The following is a 16882-nucleotide window of genomic DNA, read 5'->3' on the forward strand; positions in this document are numbered from 1 at the left end:
ATCTGACAAAGGGCTAATACCCAGAACCTACAAAGAACTCAAACAAATTTACAAGAAAAAAACAAACAACCCCATCAAAAAGTGGGCAAAGGATGTGAACAGACATTTCTCAAAAGAAGACATGCATACAGCCAACAGACACATGAAAAAATGCTCATCATCACTGGCCATCAGAGAAATGCAAATCAAAACCACAATGAGATACCATCTCACATCAGTTAGAATGGCAATCATTAAAAAGTCAGGAGACAACAGGTACTGGAGAGGATATGGAGAAATAGGAACACTTTTACACTGTTGGTGTGATTGTAAACTAGTTCAACCATTATGGAAAACAGTATGGCGATTCCTCAAGGATCTAGAACTGTCAAACATTTTTTGAAGTGAAGGCTGATTCATAATTCTTCTTCACCCTTCCATAACTCCTCAGTTTATTCAATATTTCATTTGGTGTCAATTCAAACAAAAGGCATCAAGAAGCAGTGTGTGTTACCAGATTATTTTGCATGTACTGGAAATGTCATAAAGATTATATGGTTGTTATGAACTTTAAAAAAATAACTTAAAAATACCAGGAAACACAATTTGAATTCTAACCAAAGTATGCTCCAAGACTTTCAAATGTGAGAATAGAAGTACAGAAAGTAGAAGTGTACCAAGACAGAAGCAATTAAAATACAAGAGTTAAATGGAAATTATTATTGAATAATACAGGGGAAAGATAGAAGACCTTCCAGTATTTGTTAAGGCAATACAAAAGAGACAAGTAGCTTGGAGACTCCTTGGGAGGAAGTCAGTTGTCTTTCCTGATCTTCCTTTTTAAGTTAACCATTAAATCAAGTATTTTATACCACAAATAAATCTAATTTTGGCATCCTTGCCTGCTTCCTTTTTCACTTTCTTACCAGTACTCAGAGTTCATGTCTCATTGATTCACTTAATAAACATAGATTGAGTGCTCACTACATGCAGGCACTCTCCTGGTTTTGTTCCTCTCTTAAGACCTGAAACTCAGTACTTATTCTCTGACTTCAACCTTTGTTTTTCCTTCTTCAGTTGTAACTACAAAACTCTCTTTCCTCTGGCTATGAAGGCCTAAGTACTGGAGCCAATATTCCATCCCAGTCCCTGAGACTTCAGAAGTTGTATCTCAACCAGGTTTGTCCTAGGACAATGAGTAGAACAACTGGACAAAGAGTGAGGGATAGGAAAATTCATCCAGGAAGTGACCCCATTCTGGAATAAGAGTGTCTCTGAAGTTCTTTCCCAAAAAGGAATGGTTTGGTTGATACTACATTGTCCATGTGAATGGCAAATTGTGCATACACACATCTGTTATCACATATGAGATGTCATAAGGCTCTTGTGATCACATGTATTCATGTATACAGTATTTCATCTCATTTAAGGTAACAGCAGCATCCAGCATATGGATGAGAAAATTGCCATTTGAATATATCTGTGTTTACTCTTAGGGGAAAAAGCTATAATGAAATAAATCTATGAAGTTAAAATTGTAGGTGTGATCAATAGACAGCCTCCAGAGACTGATCCTTGTTTAATAAGATTCCATTTGGCACAAGAACATGGTAAGAATTTGGCGGAACTTTCATGGGGTTCTGAGCTATGAACTTGATCCACATGGTTGTGCTCCAAATTACCAGCCAGTTTACTCAGCTTTCGGTAACAGAAGCAGCACAACATCAACACAGCTCAATGAGCATGTTGGGCCAAGGCAAAAATCTTGGAATTGGATGAACTAAGTCAGAAAACTAAGCACTGGGGAAGAAGTTTTGTGAAAGTTGCACTCCAATGAATGAGTTGTAATTTGTGTAATAGGAGATTAGAACAGGCAGAAGAGTTGTTGGCATCAGTATGAAGTGCTGTTGCCAAAATGAAAATGGTATTTTCCTCTTACTATGTATTCTATTTTAATTGCTCATTTAAAGTGATGCTTTGGTACCTGAAATGGTGTATGACTAAAAAATAAATAAGGGTGATACTTTCAAATTATCAGCAACATCTGAAAGTTTCTCTTCTTATATGAATTGGTTAACTATACTGAATATTTCTGTGGAATTCCTATGAAATATGCATCCTCTGAGAAGTAATCTCCTATATATATGCACTGTATCTTCCTTTCATACCCTCCTTTAACTGATATTCCACTTCTCCATTAGATACATTATCTCTGCATTATTTCAGTCCTCTACAGTTATGTTCACTGTCTGGACCTCATAATCACCCAGATATGTTATCATTGATACAATTTTTTCAATACCATTAAGATCTCCAGTCCCCAAGATCCTTCAACTTTCAGTAAATCTATAGGGACTTCCTACAACATTTCCCCATTTATCTTTGAACTCATGGCTCACTACTTCAACCACTATCTTGACAATACCCTAATATTCTCTCTCTTTCATCCGTCCATTGCACTTACCCAGAAAAACCTCAACTTAAATCATTCTTTCTTCTCCAATCCAAAACTCAGGCTGCTGACAACTTCTATAGAAACACTACTTTGCATATTGTGACCACCGCAAATTAATGGTTATCACTCTTACTTGGACTCCAGACATTTTGTAGAGATTCTCTCCTCAGTTCCCAACAATGTCTATTTCAAGCTTCACGTAGAAAATTGAGACGATTAGTCAAAATTCCTGCTTCTACCCATTCAAAACTTATCTGCGTCCTCCCCCTTATTTACCTTTTTATCTTCAATTCATTGAAAGAGATGATTATCCTTCTGCCAAAGCACACTTTTACTTCCCCCCAGTAGCACTTACAATGATGGAAACATTTGTGTAAATATTTTCTTATATCTCTGTAACTTATCTGTAAGTTCCATGAAAGCAAAGACAGTGTCTGTTTTCATCACACTATCTCAGGCACTTACCACAATAATACATGTCTGATTTATATTGGTTTAATTAGTATATACTTATTAGCGTTCCTATGTACAATGTTCAGTATCTGCCTTTGGATTACTTAAGTAAAATGGAAATTATTGGAAGGCTCTGAGAGTACGATGTAGGCCTCAGAGAACTGACCAAATTTTGGAATTGGCAGATGCCAACGAAACTCCAGAGAACCAAAAAGCAGACACCATGGCAGTTTTCTTATAGTCCAATCAGGTTGAATCAGACAGCTACTGTTGCTGCTACTATTCTTACGGTTATGAATGATGACCCACCAATTGATTGCTTCATTCTGTCTGTTATAAAGCCTCAGGAGAAAACATCTGGTTGATAGAGCTTGGATTAACATCTTACACCCTGGCTATATGGGGGGCATAGAAAGAAAAACTTCTGGTCCCTGTTGACTCCATAGCGGAAGGCAGGTCCTGGAATAATCCTCCTGTAAAAACTACTGTCATGATTACTTTTATGTCAACTTGATTAGGGAGCAGGGTGCCTAGATATTTGATTCAACATTATTCTGATTGTCTCTGTGACAGTGTTTCTGAATGAGACTAAGTAAAGAAGAGTGACCTTTCCAATGTGGTGGGCTTCATCCAATCAGCTGGAGGCCTGATGAAAACAAAAAGTGGCAGGTGGCATAAGGGAGAATTCACTCTCTGCCTGTCTTTGAACTTGAACACTAATCTTCTCATTTTCTTGGACTGGAACTTATATTATTGGCTTTTTTGGTTTTCAAGCCTTCTGATTTGGACTGGAACTACACAGCCAGCTCTCTGGGGTCTCCACATTGCAGACTGTGAGACATAGCCTCCATAATCATACAAGCCAATTGCTTGTAGTAATGAATATCTCTTTCTTTCTCCTCCTCTCCCTAGAAATGAACACAGACACACACACACACACACACACACACACACACACACACATAAATGTTACAAAATTAATAGATAGATAGATAGATAGATAGATAGATAGATAGATAGATAGTCATGCTTTCTATACTTGAAACAGTCACTGCAATTTTGCTGGGATCTGATGACATTCTATATATATATATCCTGGTTTAACTAGGTTCAAATACCTTATACTTTCCATTGTATGTGAAATTTTGGGTTTTCTAGGACAAAATTACAGTTCCAGTGTGAGAACTGTCATATGGAAGAGGAATCAGAGGCTGAGGTGTCCAATTGATTATATAGATCAAATATGACAGACATCAAAGCCTGACCAAAACATAAATTCCCAGGGCTTATTTCAGAACACAACAAAAACAATATTTATGAAAAGAAAATAATTTCATACCTTTGGACATTGTGTTTGTGTTCACTTGTGTTCTGATAACCTTGGTCTAGATTGGCTCAAAACTTGGCAAAGCCAAACTTTTAGATAAAAGCTGTCTGTCTTTATTGTCTTACTCTGCCTGCCCCAACCAACCTAGCTTATGAGCAAGAAGTTAATTTTGCTATTCAAGTATCCCATGTATCTGGAGGAAGTCAACCTGGATCCTAGCTTTCCAGAACTTCTAGACCTTGAGATTCAGATTGTCAATCTCCACAGAGAAGCTGTCATCTTGTTATTCATAAGAACAACTATGTAAATTTTATAAGTATTGTGTGATATGAAGATGTGGTTATATGTCTGAGCCTATAATGTTATGTGGCCATCTTTTCTATTCCATGGAAAAGACAGAGGGACTATCAGGACCCTTGGACTATAAGGGGTTCCTATGAATTGAATGCTTTGATCTTGGCCATTGACTAGGCTAATGCATTTATATATCATTATAGCATCATTAGCCAACAAATGTATTGTTCTTAAATAGAATTCAGCTTTGGCTTGACTTTTTCAAAAATCTGATAGCAATAAAATATATTTATTTTGTGCTGGGCCTTCTCAACAATTAAGTAGGTGTTTGAGCACATATATACTGTGTATATTTCAATGGCTTTTGGAACAATAAATAATTTTCTGATCTACTCAACAGCATTCGTGTTTTTCCCTCTTAATCCCTAGTTGCTGAAGTTATTTCAAGAACAAATTACCTAGGTCTGAAAAAAATTAAAAATCCATAAGTGTTCTCAATATCGTAACTAATCACATTCTCATCAACTTTACCCTGTGTAATTGAGACATTCTCTGATTTACTTGAGACGGACCTCACATGTTTATTATTTTGCAGATCATTTAAACAGTGTGTAGCTCAACTGATTTATCATAACATGTAAATAGATTGTACATATTTTTGTTGGTGCATTGAGAGTTCCTATAAAAATAATTTGATCTTTAATTAGCATGGACAAAGGCAAAGAACAGTGGTAGTATTTGATAGCCATTTAACAGTTGGCTGCTTTTGAACCAAAGTGATGAAAAAAATCTTATTAGCATCTTGTATTAGTACAAAATAGACAAACTCGTTGTGTTTGGGACTAGGCAAAAATTTATATAAAAAAGAACATGTAAAATTAAACTATGGTGATAGAAATCAGAATAACAGTCACCTCTAGGGAAATACAGACAGAGGCCATTAAGGAGCTTTCTAAGGTCCTGGAAATCATATATGTTGGTATGAGTAGTGGTTATACAAACATATGCACATGTAAAAATTCATTTTGCTGTACTCTCAACATTTGTATATTTTATCATATTTTCTAGTTATGAAAACAGAAAACAGAGACTTGATTCCTCAGGGGTTTCAGGAATAAAATGTTTGTTTCCTTTGTTCACCCTGGAAATTTTTCTAAGTCAGACATCATAAGATTTGCTTTTATGTTGTACCACCACTGCCATCCATTTCCACCTCAATGTCTACATGTTGAACACATAAGAAGTTTTCAGTGTTGACTTTATTTTATGACAGCCACTATGAATTACAGATACCCACTACTGTAATGTATACTCTCAGCCTTCCCTTCCACCAACCAGACCCATTCCTATGAGAAGAACTTAGAAGTGCTGTGAACAAACAGTTGTGTGTGTGTGTGTGTGTGTGTGTGTGTGTGTGAATACATATATGTCCTAATCTACTCTCACTTCCCATACCCCCACCTACCCCACAAATTGTTCCCTGCCTGTAGTCCCTCTCCTTCCCAACTCAGAATTCACAATCAAATATTAAATTAGTGTACAGAAAAATAGGGAAAGGGTAGAGAATATTTAAAGAACAGTCACAAATAAAGAAATAACACATACATCTCTTCTGGGAACCCAAAACAATGTCCATTCTTCTGTTGTAACGCAGTGAGACTTCTCTCATTCCCCTTTGTTAGGATGTCCCATTGCAATTGACCAATGTCTAAACAGGAAATTTTATTTCCTAAGGCATTTAAACACAGCAGCTGCAGCTTGCATAAAAGAATTTGGTAATCTCACAACCTTATTCTCTGGGAGTCTTCAGTCCCACACAGCCCAAATTACCACTAGGTTTAAACCAAGTAGCGAGTATGTGATGTGCTTGTACATACGTGCCTAGGATATTTTCCATCATTTCACAGAGCTTGTGAAAAAGGACAGGGAAGTGGTAAAAGCGGAAAAACTTAAAGTCATTAAGTTCAGCTTCATTGCATGGTGAGGAGTCGGGAGAATGTGTGGAGGGGCACAACTCAGGCAGGTGTTGCATTATAAAATAAATTTCACTAACTACCTTATGAAGTCTAAGGGTCATTTATTTTATTTCTTTTTTGATTATTTTATTAATATTTTTGCATTTAAATTTTTTTTATTGAGGATTTTTTTATACTAGAATTTTCTACTGGAGTTCTGAGTTGAAGGTATAAAGGCATCGAAAAAACATAGTCTCTTCTATAAAGCTACAAATAAAGTATTCAAGTTGTCTAACACTTAATGAAGGTTTTCTACCACCTTTAGATCAGTGTTCAGAGTAGGAAACCCTATAGATAAAAGGTCTTATGGGCCAGCTATATCTGTGTCTCTCTCCTAGATGCCTTTTAGCACCATCCCATAAAAAAATACCCAAACTGAGAGAAACTTTGTTTCCAGCAGGATCTCATCACAAAAGAACAGCAGGATTCACTCCTGATGTGCAAATTCTGATGCTACATTTCAACCAGTCCAATTAACATAATTTTATTTATGTAAATCTAAATACCAGCACTTCTTTCATACTTGAATCTATTACATCAAGAAGCTCACGCTAAGTTATAATAATAGCTAAACTCTTTCCTCAATGCTCACCTTAGGCATCTAGATAAGGTAATTCTTTCCTTTAACATCAAACTTTGTTTGGGATGAAAAAGATGACCCTCAGAGCTGTGGAACAATAGACGTTGATCCAGTACTTTGCAGTTTTCAGAGAATATTCCCTTTCACCAGTATATTTGAAAATAAAATCTACAGTCCTATCCAGGCCCCTCGACATTATTTAATTTTTAAATATGAAAAAAAAAAAAAAAAAAAACATTGAGAAAAAACATTTGTTGAAAATACTAAAAGATCTTATTTTGGAAACCACAAAATTATCATCACATGTAGGATATTGCTATTACTGTTTCTACTTTTACTATTACAAGATAACAGAGTTTGAACTAGACACAGAAATGTCTTCAAACAAGAGTTATCAAATAAACAACTTTACCTCTACTTTCATGTCGTCCAGACTGGGTCCATCTTTTCTTCCTCATATGGCCCAGAGGACAGTAGACTTCACCCCATTGTCCAGACATGTTGTCAGCCATCAGCAGTGGTGGGGTAGTAAATGGATGATTTGAATGTGTAATTATGGTTCCAGGTAGGCATGTGCTGATATTATGGCATATACTTCTCCTGACACAAAACTACCTATTAGATCAGGTTATAGAGAAACAAACGTATCCAACTTTAAACATGTTCTCACAGGGTGGGCAAGGTAGTTTTAGACCTCTGCTCTCTCTTCTACTCCACGTGTGCTAAGGAGGGACCAAGTCTACAAGTCCCACTGTCTTACGAATTCCCAATTGCCTACCAACTTCATGTGTGATCTTTTTAAATAAAAGGACATTTAACCTTTAGTAGTCTAGCATGGGCCAGCAAGGTCCTTGTTCTTTCATCAAGGGCTTCTTGAATCTATGTGTGCAACTTTTTGTGTCCACGTATATGCTTATGTTCCTCTGTATATCTCTGTGTAATTGTGTATGGATGTGTTTATGTTCATGTGTATTAAAGTTGCTACTCCTTTAAGGTTTTCTGTTATGTGTATGTAAGCATAAAAATATGCAGGTTTTCTTTAGAACAATGAATATCCAATTGACATTGTTACATAGATTTGCAAATGAGACATTTGCCATGCTAGGGTGCTAGAAATGTGAGTGATACAACAGGTTTTAATAAAATAGTGTTAGTGACCACAACAAAGTACAAAACAATCACTGAATCTTCCAGAGATATAACAAAGATATTGAAAAGTTCAGTTTATTAATTTAAACAAATAATTGAGTGAAAGAATAATGAATTAAAGACAAAATTTAGATTTGAAATTGGCATGATGAAAGATCTGGTTTATTTGTTTTAAAATAGTGTACAATCTGTGTGTGCATTTTTCTGTATGTGCGTGCATGTTTGTGTATGCTTATATATGTGCGTGTTTATATGTGTTCACATGTGATGCATATAGCTGTGTGTATTGGTCTATGTGTGTATTTTTGTATATATGTGTTCATACATGTGTGTGATTATGTGTGGTAACATAGAAAGATACCGTAACTTCAGAAGGGAAGGGAATTCTCAGTGAAAGAGGCCTTCAGCTCAGAAGATCTATGATTGAATCTACATGCCACACACAAGTAACCAACACATACGTTTGACTACCAGCAGCTCAGATATCTATATCATAGGATGAATTCCCCCACTCCAATCTGCCTCATCGAGGTGCAACATTGGATGAACTACATATTGAACTTACTCTTCTCAAGGAATTTCTCTAAATATCCTAGCTTGGACAAACATAAAGGTTTTTTATGGCACTGGACAAAGACTAATATATGTATTTATATGTATTTGTTAACTTCTTCTGCCTTCCATTGCTGTAACTCTTTTTGTTCAATTATATATTTCACAAGTGATGCTCTTCTAAGAAGATGATACTACTAACACACAGTCAGTAGGAATTACATTTTAAACTTTTTATACAGAAGGGAAATGGGTTTTGCAGGGTTATTTACACAACAGTTTTGCTGAGTCTTCTAGGAAGCTGATAATCATATTCAGAAAAAGGCCACCTAGGGTGAGTTGTGTGGTCTGTGTAAATGAACACATGTGGGGTTTTGAAACCGCATGACCATAGTTATTTAGCACCATTCTCAAATCCACAGAGCTTAATGGTCATACATGGGTTAGACTCTAGGACCTAGAGTTCATTAGCACCATGTTCCAACCAAATGAGCCCCCATGCCAGAAACTACAATGGTAGCACCCTCAGACATGGCTGGGTTTGGAGTTCAGATTAGTTGCTGCCAAAAATAAATCTAAACAAAACCCCACATGACACTCAGGTTACTCAGAGCCCTAAATCTTCAAACATCTCATACATCACCAAAGCTGATAGGCAAAGTTCTGTGTGTGTGAAGTTCACAGCTGAGGCAGCAGCCAACATTGAAACTGGATCATTTGTCAAGCTTTCACCATTCCATATCACCAGCCTTACTGAGGGGAAAAAAAAAAAAAAAAAAAAAGTCTAATATTTTGTAGAGAGTAAGGGTGGGAGTAGGAAGGGCTTTTTCCTGGGAATGAGAGAACATTAGGTAAAAATACATTAGCGCAATCATCATTTAAATTACAATGAGAGCCCTTTCCACCCAAGTTTCTCCTAAATCTAAGCAGGAGAAAGAAAGTATCAGAGCAAAGTGTAATTCCTCAAAGAAGCACCAGGTACCCAGGGGTAATTCCACCCTGCCCTCTTCTTATGCAGTGGCAGAGCCCTATACAGTCAGCTCATTGTCCTGGGATGTATACGTCTTGCCAAAAGGAGAAGAGAAAAGATATGTCTCTGTCCTTCGTTATGTTAATGAGAAGGATTTACATAAGGAGGAGAAAAACATACCAGTAGAACTCACCGCTCAAAACGACTTCTAATCTCAAAGACAGCTGAAGACAAAAGCAAATAATAAGTAGATGTGAAGATTATAGAGGTGAGAACAGCAGATGTGATCATCTATACAGCTCAGGACTATTCCATGTATCTAGTATTGTACTTGCATGACAAGAGTATCATATATATAGATATATAGATATAATATATTAAAAAGTTTGGATGTTGAGGATAGAAGGGAGATGAAATAAAGGATTAATTCGTGGAATTGAAAATGGAAAGAAACAAAGCAAAAACTACAAGTAGCTCTTTCTCCCCAATTTATTTTTTATCCAACAAAAAGAATTAAATATTGTAACAAGTGTGGAAATTTACCAGAGATATTTGGGGTTCTGACTCCAAAACACCTACTTTACCCTATAGCCAAGTAGAATCAGACTGGCCCAAAAGCTAAATTTCCTTTCACCTGCTTCAAGCTCCTGGAAACTAGCTCATTCCATTCCAGAGGAAACCTAAAATGTCATTGAATTATATCCTTGTTAAAAAGAGACTGATTAAGTTGAGGAAAAGAAAGAAAAGATAGTGGAGGAGAAAGAAATGTAAACTGAGTCACACATACATACACCCTAACAACATGATGATAACCCACTGTAAAAATTGCTAAAACCAATAGGTGGTGTGATGACTACAAAAATTACAGCAAAGGCAGCAGCAAAAGTTGAGAGCCAGTCAGGTGGACCTGGGACTTCCAAGAACCTCCAGGGTTGTCCTGTAGTGATAGGAGTCTGTTGTTGTTATTTCTATTACATTTTCAGAAGTTATTTTGTGTCTTTAGGGAAGCAACTAGGGAGAAGAAAGCAGAAAGGGAAATAATCAATATCTAAAATGCTATAGAATAAGAAGAGGTTGAAAAAAAAAATGAGTAGCCAGAGAAAAGACATGTCTGACTTGGGTACAATTCCTTCAAATTAAACTGGGTCATATTCTTGGAAGATGCTGCACAGTGATACTTCCCAACAGACACAGCAGCTACGGACTAAGTCCGGATGGTTTCCTCTCTGCTTCTGGAGTGAGCCAGCTCATTCCCCAGGAGGGCATAATGGGCAGTCAACTTCTGACAGTTACAGTTGAATGAGAAAGAGAGATGCAGAAGAGAAAAATATAAGCAGTGGCTACCACTCACTTTGACCATCATATATTCTACATGGAGGCCTATGGAATAGTGCAAATACTTGTTCATATTCAGAGGTTGCAGCTTCCTGGATCCCCAGGCTTCCAGTAAGTGTAAAAGAAATCTGAATTCTGAAGACAAGAGAGAAATATGGAAGGGAATTGACAGACAATAGCTAAAACGCAATAAGAAAGCAATATTTTGAACCATACATCAGAGTTCAAAGAGATAAAGGATGAAAGATAGATAATGGAGAGGAATAAAGAAAGAAGAAAGAATTGGAGAAGGACTGGTGCTGAAGAAGAAAGGGCTCAGGAGGATTGAGGAAAAGTGAGAAGGGGAGGAGGGAGAAGGAGGGAAGAGGAAGGACGAAGTGAGGAGAGAAGGGAAGAGGAGAATTAGAAAGAGGGGAGAGAACTGGAGAGAGGTGAGAGAAGTGAAAAGGAGGGGGGAAAGAAGATGGGTAGGAGTAGGAGGGAATGGGGAGAATAGGGGAGGAGGAGAACACAGGAGACGGGCAAATGGAAGATAGGAAGAGGCATGAGGTGGAATTTGAATGAAGAAGGGATGAGAAGGAAAAGGATGAAGAGGAGTAGAAGGGTGAAACAGAGGGGAGGAGGACAAGGTGGAAGGGAAACAAGAGAAAGTGGGAGGAGAGAAAGAAGACAGGCAAGATCAAAATAAAAATGGGAATTCTCAGAGTAGTGAGGAAGGGAATAAAGAAGAGGAGGGGAAGAAGATAAGAAGGGCATGAAATCCCACTCTTATCCTGGCATTATCTTGACACACAACGAGCAATAATCTCTAAAGTGCCTTAATAACATTATATCCAGATTAAAGGCAGTCGCAGGGGGATGAGCTATTATTACCTCTCTCCCACTGAGTTGAAATTCTCATAGACTAAAGAGATGGGAACAATAAAACAGCAGTGAGCACACTGTGTCTCCTCTCTTCCCAGAAAAAGAAAGGCAAAACTAGACAGCACAAATGTACACAAGAGAAAGTGTGATGCTAAATGTAGAGTGAGGAAACATGGAGAATATTTTGGATTTTGTAGTGCTAACTTTGGCAATTCAATTTTCATTGCATTCAAAGGGGAGCTATCAGCAAATTATTATATATATATATATTTCGGAAAATAACCATGGTGCAATTCCTCTGCAAGTGTAAGATTTTTCATTCTCACTCTGCCACAAGGAGATAGTTATGACTAACTACTTACACTTATAAGAAGTATTGAGTTCCCAGATAACCCAATACAATTTCAGAAACTATACCTTTCCCTCCTGGCATTTCCCTGGGAATATGATAGACAAATTATATCCCAATCATCTAAATGAAATATCAATCAGAATTTCTAGGGCCTCTTGCACTTCCTGAGACAATGTTTGTGATATCAGATGTCAAATGTCATGGCCAACTGGCACATAAGGATGGAGAGGGTAATGGTGACCAGAATCAGAGATAGAGTTCAGGAGACCTCTCCCCAAACAGGTAAGAATAAAGCTTTCCTTTGAGTAATGGAGAAAGATCTCTGATGAGTCTGAAAATCTAATACCTTTGCCTTACTGCTGGGGGAGAGAATAAAGGAAGAAAACCGCACAGGAAAAAAATAAAGAAAAGACGGAAATGAAAGACTGAGTGACACAAATATGGGGGCTCACATGTCCCCAACTCTTCAAATACCCCTTCTGTTCACCTGCCCCCCACACCATGAGAAATGATTGAATCCTATTTATTTTTGTCCCACTCTATCTCAGGGATTTTGAGGATGGAGAATCTATTGCGGTCTGGGCATCTTAAAGTCTAGGCACTTGTGAATAGAGAAAGAAGATTTCCACCCCTCGGAATAGAGGGTGACGGGTAGCTCATCAATATCTTTGAATTGCGGGAATTTGAGCACTCTGGGTTTGGAATCTACCCAGTCAAGGTGGTGAGTGGGTGAGAGAGAGCTAGGTCAGCAGTGCTCCCCTCTCAGGCAGCTGATTTATTTAGCAGCATCTTCTGAATTTCCATGATAACCTTCTGAACTTCAATCCAGAAGTTATTGCTGAGACAGAATTGGATGTAGGGGTTATAGCAGGAGCTGCTAATTGCCAGCCAGTGGAGGAAGAAGTAGAGGCCATTGTAGCTTGAGATGAATTATCTGCATAGCAGCACCAGGTAGAGGTTAAGAGGGAGCCAGCTGATTGTGTAGACAAGCACCATTGTCATCAGCATCTTCGGGGTCTTCTTCTTCTCCCCATGCTGCCAGATATAGGTGTGGATGCTGATGTCATCAACAGCGTTACGGATCCACAGCTTTTTGGCCACATGACCATAAACAACCACTGGTACCATTAATGGCAAGATGAACAAGAGCAAAAAAATATTCTCAGGTCAAGGTATTTCCATGAAGATTTTGAAGTATATGGGAAACTGGGTAGGCAGACAGTTTCTTCAGTTATGCTTCTAGTTTATAAGACAGACAGAAAGAGAAACATCACCTTTGTCTTTTCCCTAAGGCCTACAGCCAGCTATTTTATGGAAGTTTGGCCTAAGGGAGATACATATTCACTGTTTGTGTCGGCATTAAGCTTAAAATCTAGAGTTAAAAAGCCGGGAGCCTTTGGGTTCACCTAATCCAGATCTCTCATGTGATATATAAGGAAATTATGACCCCCAAATGTGAAGACTTATTTCTAATTATGAAATGCTATGAGAGTTATTGGAAACTGTTATGATAAATCCCAAGTAAAAGAAATTAATTTTGTACCTACGTTTGGAAATGCACTATTCCAGCCCCTACTCCATAAGTTATTCCATGGGACTTCCAAGGTCACAAGTTACTAGAATCCAACACTGGTTATACTGTGTGATTCTTACCAATCTCCACCTGGTGAAACTTCTGGCAAATTGAATGTGGCAAAGGAACACAGGTACCCACAATCCAGATGATAATGATGCTGACATTGTCTTGCATTGGAGTAATCCAAGATTTCAGGGGATATAGCATCATCTGGAAGAAAAAGGACCCCAATCCCATTCAACAATTCAAATTAGGGTTACTTGTTAGCCATTCATCAACTGGCATTATGGTACAAACCAGCAAATACTGGGTAGGTAGGTGAGAAGTATGCTTATATACTAATTCAGGTGGTATTTTGCTTCATGAAAGACCAACATTAGTTAATGATGAGGGAAATCTCTCAATAAGAACAACACACACTGGGCCTGTCAGAGGGCAGGGGATGGAAGGAGGAAGAGGATCAGGAGGAATGGCTAATGGATGCTGGGCTTAATACCAGGGTGAGGGGATGATCCGTGCAGTAAACCACCATGGCACATGTTTACCTATGTAACACACCTGCACATCCTGAACATGTACCCCTGAACTTAAAACAGAAGTTGGAAATTAAAAATAAATAAATTAATTATTAATTTCAATGCAAAAAATAAAGAAATGCAAGTGGACTGACATTAAACCTTTTGACTCTGAGCAGGGAGTTCTGTGGAAAAGAGGAATGGATGTTCAAAGGTGTGACTCATTTTCCCTTTATCGTCTATAAGTGGGTAAGAATTCCACACATCCATTCATTCTTTCTTTCATTTGGCTTTCTTCATACCCCTTTTCCTTCTAGCTTCATCCCCTATCCTTTGATACCTCCATGCTCCCCTCATCCCTCCCTCCTTCCATGCCCCCTCCTATCTCCCCATCACCTATCACCTAGATACTTCCATGGACTCTCCCATCTGGCTTCAGTTACAACCTCTTTAATCTACCTTTATGTCCCTCCCACATCACTCTTTTTCTGGCTCCCTCCCTTTCAAGTGATTAACTATGTAATTCCTCCCAGTTTCTCACTCCTACCCTATTTCCTTCCTTTGAAATCACTTTCAGCCCTCCTCTCAGCTCTTTCCTCCATAATTCTCTTAGTTCTTTCCCACTTCAGTTCCTCAGCTCTCACTCACACACTTCACCCTCATCGCCCAGACTCAACTTACCACCAGTCCTGAAGCCGCACACACCTCTGACTCAACCCTTCCCTCTTTCTTCCCTTAGCCGGTCCTGGAATGCAGCAAATAAGAAATGTTTTCCAAATGAGAAGAAGAGCACTTTTTTTTTTTTTATCGTTTTCTCATTGCCACTTCTCTGCTCCCATAGCACCATATCAAATATGGCAGCATTTTTATTATTTGAGACAAGGTGTGATGGCTCTACCTGTAATCCCAACGTTTTTGGAGGCACAAACAGGAGAATTGCTTGAGCCCCGGAGTTCGACACTAGTCTGGGCAACATAGCAAGACCTCCATCTCTATGAAAAACAAAACAAGATTTGATTTGGTGAAGGTCTGTATTTCACTATCTTGCAATCCCTCAAACTATACATATACATTTATATATCTTAAACAATTCAAAGAAATCTTTAGGTTATTTTTGATCTTATCTGTATCTAGGAGAAGAACTTGTCCCTTTACAAGACCCAAAGGCCCATGAGAAACACATACCTGATGTTTGTCTAGGGAAAGAGAAGCCATGGTAATCACAGTTACATAGGCACAAGAATATTGGACAAAATAACTGAAGTGACATGTCATTTTCCCAAACACCAAGGAATTACACAGATAATGCACCTATGGGAGAAAGGGCAATGTGAGGCACAGGAAATCACCTCTGAGTCCTCTTACAAGCCCCAAACACAAATAAAGTCCTCTTTGTTATAATAATGACAAACCACTGGCATTATTGTCTCAGGAAGTGGAAACAAAGAAAAAAAAATCCACACTTCAGCTCTCATGCCCTCCCCATCTTCTCACATGCAAACATTCCGGCTTGAAGAAAGGGACATCAAATCACAAAAGCTATTAGCCATCTCAGAGTCCAAGCAATGCATTTGAAAGGTGAGGAAACTGAGGCTGGGTCTTTGTGACATAGTTCTGAAACACATATCACCTAAAGCTCACCTGCAACAGGTCCCTGCTGCAGGCAACATAAGTCTCTCCCAACAACTGCCAAGGTAGGAGATTAACTCAGCAAGCAACCACAGTCTTGCCTGCTGTAGTTTGTTTTCCCCAATTTGCAAACCCTTTGTGCTGTCTCTCAGCCATTCCCCTCTCCATGCAAACACTTTCCAACCCATTCCGGGCTCCCTCTAGCCAAAGAGATTTCTCCTTTGCAAATGCAAAGTTGTACCTTTGCTCTCACCCTGCACCCAAGGTCACCCTCCTCAATTAATATACAGCTCTTCTTAGTTCCCCCTTTCACCATGGTAAGCCTACTTACCATGAGCTAAGAAAACACGAGTTGGAGGAGCTGGTACCATTCCTTCTGAAATTATTCCAATCAATAGAAAAAGAGGGAATCCTCCCTAACTCATTTTATGAGGCCAAAATCATCCTGATACCAAAGCCTGGCAGAGACACAACAAAAAAAAAAAATTTTAGACCAATATCCCCGATGAACATCGATGCAAAAATCCTCAATAAAATATTGGCAAACAGGATCCAGCAGCACATCAAAAAGCTTATCCACCATGATCAAGTGGACTTCATCCCTGGGATGCAAGGGTGGTTCAACATACGCAAATCAAAAAACGTAATCCAGCATATAAACAGAACCAAAGACAAAAATCACATGATTATTTCAGTAGATGCAGAAAAGGCCTTTAACAAAATTCAACAGCCCTTCATGCTAAAAACACTCAATAAATTCGGTATTGATAGAACGTACTTCAAAATAATAAGAGCTATTTATGGCAAACCCACAGCCAATATCATACTGAACATGGT

The 16882-nt window shown here is 38.3% G+C and overlaps 1 pseudogene; it reads right to left on the minus strand.

The window, feature by feature from the left end:
• Positions 1-12912: 12912 nt before the first annotated feature.
• Positions 12913-16882, minus strand: part of LOC108515160 (probable G-protein coupled receptor 83) — a 6574-nt pseudogene continuing 2604 nt past the window's right edge.

The sequence above is a fragment of the Rhinopithecus bieti genome, unplaced genomic scaffold, assembly GCF_001698545.2.
Source record: "Rhinopithecus bieti isolate Rb0 unplaced genomic scaffold, ASM169854v2 scaffold_34940, whole genome shotgun sequence".
Lineage (NCBI taxonomy): Eukaryota > Metazoa > Chordata > Mammalia > Primates > Cercopithecidae > Rhinopithecus > Rhinopithecus bieti.